Raw genomic sequence first — 8255 nt, 5'->3', positions numbered from 1 at the left:
CATTCTAAAAAACAATCTACATGGAAAGAAGAGCAACGCTTCCAGATGTGGAGAGCGGCGTTGTTCGCTTTTACAAGAAATGGGGTATTTATATCAAACAACTGAATGAGTGTACTAAAGAACATATTTTCAAACTATTCGATAATACAACATGGTTCCTATAAAGGAAAATAGCAAATGATACTAACTAACCATGCTGCACAAAAAATACCTTTTTGTACTTTTAACAGAGGTTTACTGTATAACAACCTCAGGGTTACCTGTGTTTGGATGCAAATAGAAAATATATGAGTTATTATTGTGCTTATTTAATGTTTAACGGACAGATCCAACATGCCCCCCCCCCCCCCCCCCACCTGTATGACGTGTGATTGCGTGAGCAGTGGCGTAGCTACAGGGGTCGCAGCGGTCGCACCTGCGACCGGGCCCCTGAGCCAGGGGGGCCCAGCCCCCGCCACTGTCCGGCCTGGTTACTCAGAGGTCATACCTCCGCTCCGAGTCCTCATCTCAGCTCTCACTAGGCTGCCGGCAGCACTGCAATAGCTGCCGGTGCGCCTATGTTTCCGGCCACCAGCCCGTCAGCTACGGCTGCCCCTGCCTTCCCCTGCACACAGAGACAGACGCTAGAAGTCATAATTCACCTCTAGCGTCTGACAGGAAGCGCAGCTCTGCACTTCCTGGTAACGCGGCTGCAGAGCTGTGCTCCCTGTCAGAGACGCTGGAAGTGAAAAATGACTCTAGCGTCTGTCTCTCTCTGCGCAGGGTAAGGCAGGGGCAGCAACAGCAGCGTACGGGCGGGTGTCTGGGGTGGGCACATACGTATTAACCCCTTGGCAACGAGCTAGAACCCCTGGCAACGGGAATAAACCCCCCTTGGCAACGAGCATTAACCCCTGATAAAAAAAAATTTAACCACTTGGCAACATCCAATAACCCCTGGCAACACATATTAACCCCTTGGCAACGAGCAAGAACCCATGGCAACGGACATTAACCCCCCTTGGCAATGATGTATTAAAATATAAACAGACCGAGATTTTAATTTTGTTGTATGTAGGGGGGCCCCAAGGTGACCTTTCGCACCAGGGCCCATGAACCCTTAGCTACGCCCCTGTGCGTGAGTGAATGGATGCTTGAATAAAACTATTTTGTTTAGATATATAGGTTATTAGTTAGGCGCAATCTGTCCATAGGGATGGTTGAGATGGGGATGTTCTGCCTGCCTGCACTGGATGCAGCAAAGAGAACTCATCATCCCTAGAAGACAGGGTGGTTTTTAATTTATTGCAAGGCCTTGTTTGCATTGTTGCCTTTAATGCCTATGTCACATGCTGTTTGCAGTTCTCTCCTTGTAATGCTTGATATTAATGTTTACAGATGTTTCTTATTTGAACAAAGCTCAATAAAAGGTACTTGTGTACTAGCACGGCGCCCATGATATTAGGTCGCACGACATATAATCGCATCACATCGCATGCCATCGCATGGCAAACACCCGATGCAGTGCGATGCGATTTGAAAAATTGTATAAGCCCCCTATACGATGTTTAATTGTATAAGCACCCTAATGGGGGCTTACAATGTTATATGCACCCCCACGCCACCCCCACTATGAACGCCAACCCGAAGCGTGGCGAGCGCAGGGAGCCCACAACCTTTTCATACCCCCACTATCCACGCCGGCGTGGAGTTGATTTTATATAGTGTGGCGAGCCCGAAGCGTGGCACACACAGTGAGCCCCGCGAGGGGACGCGTATTACTTTACATGTATTCCGCGTCCGCTCACCACGATTCGAGCTCGGTAGCTCGCTGCGCTCGCCACACTATATGAAGACATCTCCATGCCGACGTGGATAGTGGGGGTAGGAAAAGGTCGTAGGACGCGTACCGCCGCCCCACGCGGGCTCGCTGCGCTCGCCACGCTTCGGGTTGGCGTCGATAGTGGGGGTGCCGTTGGGGGTGCTTTTAACATAGTAAGCACGTTTAATTAACTTATAGGGGCCACTTTTAACATAGGAAAACCCTTTAGGGTGCTTATACAATTTTAAAACGCATACCATTGTATGTGCGATAGAATGGCATACAATGCCATACAATTCAATGGTATACAATTTTAAATTGTATAACATCGGCTGACATCGCGTAACATCGCATCGCATAACATCGTATGCCTTATGGTCTGCGATGCGATGGGCGCCGTGCTAGTACACAAGTACCCAATAAAATACTTTTGGAAAAAAAAAAATACTAGGATTGTTCAGATGCAAAGTCCAAGGGGACAACAGCTCACGGTTTTTCCATCATACTTTCAAGCCGCTTTTCTTCATAAAATAGTGGATTGATATAGAAATGAATTGGAGAAACAGCGGGTTGCAATAGAATCTCTTTCCATGCTAAATTGATTTGTTCGGATCATCTGACTTCAAAGTTGTAGAAGACACAGAGAACAAGGCTTGGAATACCCTCGGTTATATCTACCCTCACTCCTATAGTATATAACCCCTTTTTTTGGCCCTGGCATATGGAAATATTTAGCTTTAGGGTTTAATAGTCTGGCAAGCTGGGTTTTGGGGGCATATTCAATTGCTTCAATGCATTATGCTCTGAAGTAGGTTTGTCTAGGCAAGATCACTGGCTCTATATACAAACATGTCAGCAAACCCAGGGGCATAAGCATAACTCCAAGAGACAGTGGCGATGCCAACCTCCAGGCTCCAAGCCATGAAGGGGCACCTGCATGTACAGCAGCTCCCACGTGGTTTATAGTGGAATCCAAGTGTGACCACTGCTCTTCCAACAGAGCTCTGCGGTGCACTTGCTGCTGTTGCAGAGTTAATTGGTTCCATCTCACTGTGCCCTACTAAAATCTGCAATGGGGACAGGAAGGCTCTCATCTGGTACCACTCAGTCTGTGCTGCAGCAAGTGCTGGTGCACCCACTGCAGCTGCTGGACCATGATTCTCCATACAGCTAAATCTAATGAGTCTGACTCATAGGATGCTGACTCACTGTGCATACATACAAATTTCTTTTTTTATGGAGGGGGCACCAAATATCAACTTGCAACGTGCAAATGGGATGAACTTATGCCTCTGAGCAGACCATTGACTCCCTTTGAGTCTATTTGTATGAATATTGCTGCCCCCCCAACATGTCAACTCCACTATTTATCAAATTATCCTAACTATTAATATGCCTGACAGTACATCACTTCAGGTAGCATGGGATAGGAATATGGGGGGTTATTCCCCCATATTCCCCCATATGACTTTTCAGTTACTTACATTTGCGTGCACGCTGGCGTGGATATGGGTGGGCAGCTGACATCCGGTGATGTCAGCTACCCGCCCCCCACACCCACGTCACTGCCTCATATGGTAATGGTGCATTCCGGCGGTACTCTGGTCCTCACCCTCCTGTGTTCAAGAAGAGGCCAGTAAATACATATACAGTAACCAATTCAATAACAACCAGCACAGATCAACAGTTTGAAACATAATCACCATTGTTAATATGTAATAGATTTATAATAAGGCGATACTTATCGGTCTAAGTGGGATCAGTCATTGTCATCTGGGTTCCTTGGATATGGAGCTAAGAAAGTTCTGTGCAGATTATGGACTCTCAAAAAAATGGGGCTTGCCCTCATATACAACCCGCAGCTTTGCTGGGTACAGAAGGGCAAAACGCATATCCCTGGAAAAGAGTTCTTGGAAGGAAAAATCTTGAAACAGGAGTAAACAAGATCCCTCATAACAGAAGTTGTCGGCTTTCCTATAATATTCCAGTATCTTGACCTTGTCCACATAGTTTTGCAGTCTAAAGATGACGGTCTGGTCCTTTATTGAAGTTATTTTTTATTGGGGTCAATACGGTGAGCTCTTTCCACCATGCAAGATGAGGGTGCGGTGGTGATGCCCAAGGTTTCAGAAAACCATTTGGAAACAAGAGGTAGAAGTGCCATGGGTTGCACTGATTCCCGGAAGACAGATAAGGTGCAAGTTATTCCGTCTTGAACGGTTCTCCAAATCTTCGATTTTGTCAGTGAGGGCCAACAAAGTGGCGTCTTGAGATTGCAGTTGAGCTTTAGCAATATGAAGCTCGTCTTCTATGGCAGATATGCGGTCTTCTGCCTCTGTGAGACATTTTGTGTGTTGTGTTAATTGTGCTGTGGTAGAATTAATGGCTTCCAGCAAAGGGGCCAGTTTGGCATCCAATAGTGAGGAGATGATATCTGAAATTTCTTTCGCTTTCTGTACTGATGAGGGACTGTGTTTCCCGGTTATAATCAGTGGGTCAGTAAGGTCATCACCCCGGATGGACAGCAGGGAGATGGAGCAGTCAGAATGCAAAGCTCTTTCCTTTTCACTTGCCTTAGTTTTGGCCTGTGAGCCTTTAGAACCCCTAGGGGTTTTAGCCACATATTTCTCCATAATGATATAAGTAGAGTCCCAAAATAATACTATGCAGGGAGGGAGGAGAGTAGGAGGGCCAATCCCGGGATCGGGATTGGCGGGATCCCAGGATTTGGCCCCGAAAACGCCGGGATTTCAATCCCGGGATTGGAGTTTCCAATTACGGGATTTCAGGATTAGAATGCGCGTGCACAGTCTAATTCCGGGCAGCTTCTCCCATCCCAGGCAGTGCGGCTCAGAGGTCATGCTGCGCAGAGGTCACGCTGCGCAGGCCACACAACAGCCTGACAGTCCTGTGCGCAGTGCGCACTGTGCTGACCTCCCGCCACGCTGACCTCCCGCCGCCTCCGAGACTGCCCACCCACCGAGGCTGACCCCCGTACCATCGGCCAACGTCCACCTGCCCAGTCTGCATCATCCGACCTACATGCCCAGGATGCATCCACCCGGCAGCACCGCACCTGTAAGTATATATATGCGGGCAACTGGGGCGGGTTTTTGCATTAGGGAAGACAATCCCGGGATTGAGCATTTTTCAATCCTGAATTCCGGGATTGAAAAAATGCCCCGGGATTGGCATCCCTAGATGAGAGTTGCCCACAGTGCATGTGGGTGATTCAGGGTATGGAGGAGAGGCAGGTATGCCTGGTTGTGGGGCTGTGTAGGAGAGAGGGGCTGCAGCTGCAGCAGGGGGAGAGGAGCAGAGAGTAGCAGAGAGAATGGCAGCACTGATCACCCCAGCAGCCAGCCAGGAGCAAGATGTAGTGAGTGTAGTGGGAGTTCAGGGGCTTATCTTACCCCACTCTGTAAGATCCTGTCTGCGGGCAGCGACCACCGCTGGGCCCTCTCTGTGGAGCTGCTGTGTCCCTTCTGCAACTCCCAAGATGGCCACCGGCTGCATTAAGTGAGTCTGTGGTCTAATGGCTGCAGCGCAGGGAGTCGGCGCCGTGTAGTCCGGGCCGCCTGCACCTATTTCTGCAGCCTCTTCAGATGGTTGTTGCCTGCTGAGATGATGGAGACCCTGGGAGTGGGATTGTGCACCCGTTCTGTGGTGCCGCCGCATCTCCTCCGCCACTCCTAAGATGGCCGCCGGCTGCATCCGGCAAGCCTGTGTTCCGGGGTCTACAGCACAGGGAGCTGGCGCTGTGTGTCCCGCCTTGCCTGCTCTTATCCTGTCAGCTTCTCCTAGATGGATGCCGACCGTGGGTGTAATGGAGACCCAGGGAAGGTTGGTTTGTGGCAGGGGAACCAGGAGCTCTTGTTAAAATGCGGCCGCTTGTGTGGGCCTGCTCACCGGAAGACCTAATTTCAGAGGTTCTTAGCATAATGATGACCATTATTATGGGCTTGTCTACCACGCCCAGGTGACCTCTATCAGCCAGGTCCCTAACACTGCTATTGGACAAGTCCAGGGCACAGGACCCCCAAGCCAGCCCAGCAGAACCACACCACGGCATCACATTGGTGTAAAATGAAAGTCATAGTAAAGGGATAAAGGGAAAATTATATGAGATAAGTCTTACATAAGTAAGCGGTAATAATAAAATGTGGAGGGTGCTACATGTATACAAAACAAACTAAAGAGTGGGTGTGATAAAGCCAGGCTTCTGGCAAAACGTGTTGGTGGACTAAGAGGATAACCCACATCCAGTTCTGAACCCTGTTACCCCTCCACTATTGGATCCGGACCAGTCTTCATATCCAGAGTCCACTTTTGACCATAAGCCACCATTCTGCATTTTCCATCTAGGGCCTACCCACGCTCTAACCCAGACGGAGGTGATATACAAAACGGGAGAGTGCTACTCCATAAAATACCTACCGTGGGCCTCTTTGGATATATTGGACACAATTAACCTGTTGGTAATAAGGAGACATTATAGGAACGGACCCATTAACCAGTGGACTCTATAAATATGGCACCGTATGAACTGGACTAAAACTGCATTGTTTCTCTTTTTTATTGCCAAACCCCTTTTTAATATGGTATGTCATGTTTTAATAATTATTTTATAATTTTTCACCCAATTGGCACCAATTCCATCATTATTGCTCAGTGCAGTGTACCCCTCAGTGCAACTCAGACATTGGAATCACTCCATCTGGATTGCTACACCGGGTTTATTCTTATTTGAACCTTGACATCTGAGATTGTTTCTCATGATTGCTGGATAATTATATAGACTCCAGCCAATTAAAAGGGTTCACTAAACAAAGTAACGATGAAAAAGTGACAACACAAAAAATCTACCACTAAAAAAGTGACGACATACAAAAAAATCCACCTTAAAAAGATGTTTTCCCTATGGTTGACGTAGTGGTATCGGCTCCCACAATGAAGTCATTTATGACGAAACGCGATGGGTCTTTTTCCACCTTGAAATAACAACAATAGAAGCCATGTCTGATCTGTGTATTTCATTTTTTTTATACATTTTACATTGAACTTTTTGTAATTACATGTTGAAAAGGTACCACTGGACTGGATTTATACGGCTGTACCACTGGACTTATACAGGAGCTCCACAGGAATTGGCTTATATGGTTGTACCACTGGACTTATAGAGCAGCACCAATGGGCTTATGGCAGGAAAGGACACCAGCACTAGGCAGGACAGGACACCAGCACTAGGCAACACAGCAGCACATAATTGGACTTATACAGAAGCACCACTACTTATGGAAGCACAAGACACGACCACTGATCAGGACCAGTTCGCCAATCTAGATCACCAACCCACGCGCTTAACAGACCACCATAGACACAGAGCAAAGAGACTCTTCCTCCTACTACCCTCTCCAAAGCTGGAGTGAAGATGGCGGCAGGTAGCAGGGGACCTATATCGAGTTCGGCGGTGGGACGGTGATGTGGTGCTTCAATCTGAAGCCTGAGCCTGGCGGGAATACCCAAACAGTGCTTAGGTCCGGTCTCGGATCGGGTGTGTTAGGTGGTGTGCGGAATCCCAAAATCAGAACCCGCTCATCCCTAGATAAAATATATGGTATAAGGGGTGGGTGCGAGGAGGAGTTATTAGTTATATAAGGGGTTGAGGTGTTGAGTTGCTGTATAGGTAAAGAGACAACATGATATGTATAATGGAAGGATTGATGAGGCACATACACAACGGGAACAGTCAGAGGTACACTGTTGACATGAGGAATCTTGAGGAAGTTATCAATGTCGATATAAATATAACCAGATAAATAATAAGTGAAGTGCGCAGTTTACGTACTTTGTCCATAAACCACAAACCCTTTATTCCTAGCTACGTGCGAACAAAGCGTAACGCAGCGTAGCGAACCTTGTCCGTGTATAGTACACGCTATACCGATACCTATGAAACGGTATCCTTTCGCAGTGCGCGGTGTCCTTTCGCAGTACTTAGTACCCCAATTTGAGTACACCTTTTAAGGACAAATTCCTTATTAAACCTTTGTCACTAAATGCGAATAAAAGCCAAGACTCAAGTATAAATTAAGAAATAAGGAGATGGAGTCTCCTAATAATGTATTTAGTCTCTAGCGGTCAACAGGGGGTTACAGAGAGAGAGAGAAACAATATAACACAGTGTACAGTTTGTTATACAATACAAAGTATGATTTAAGCTACTAGGGAGAAAGACAACAGATATAAAACACAATCAGCCACGCTATAGAATATACATACAGGAATGCAACAGTTACCGTCTCATCTAAAGCTCTGGCGCAACCAGGTCGGAGCTCGCTATAGTTTGTCCAGATTATAGCCCAGAGGAGTAGAGGGAAGAACAGACTGAGTTTAGGATGTGCTTCAACTCTTATAGTGTCCAGAGAGGGGGGGCAGTGAGTGTCCTTATTGG

Source organism: Crinia signifera, chromosome 3 (genome assembly GCF_055691185.1).
Source record: "Crinia signifera chromosome 3, ASM5569118v1, whole genome shotgun sequence".
In the NCBI taxonomy this organism is placed as follows: domain Eukaryota; kingdom Metazoa; phylum Chordata; class Amphibia; order Anura; family Myobatrachidae; genus Crinia; species Crinia signifera.
The sequence above is the reverse complement of the archived record's forward strand: the minus strand, read 5'-3'. Positions refer to the sequence as shown.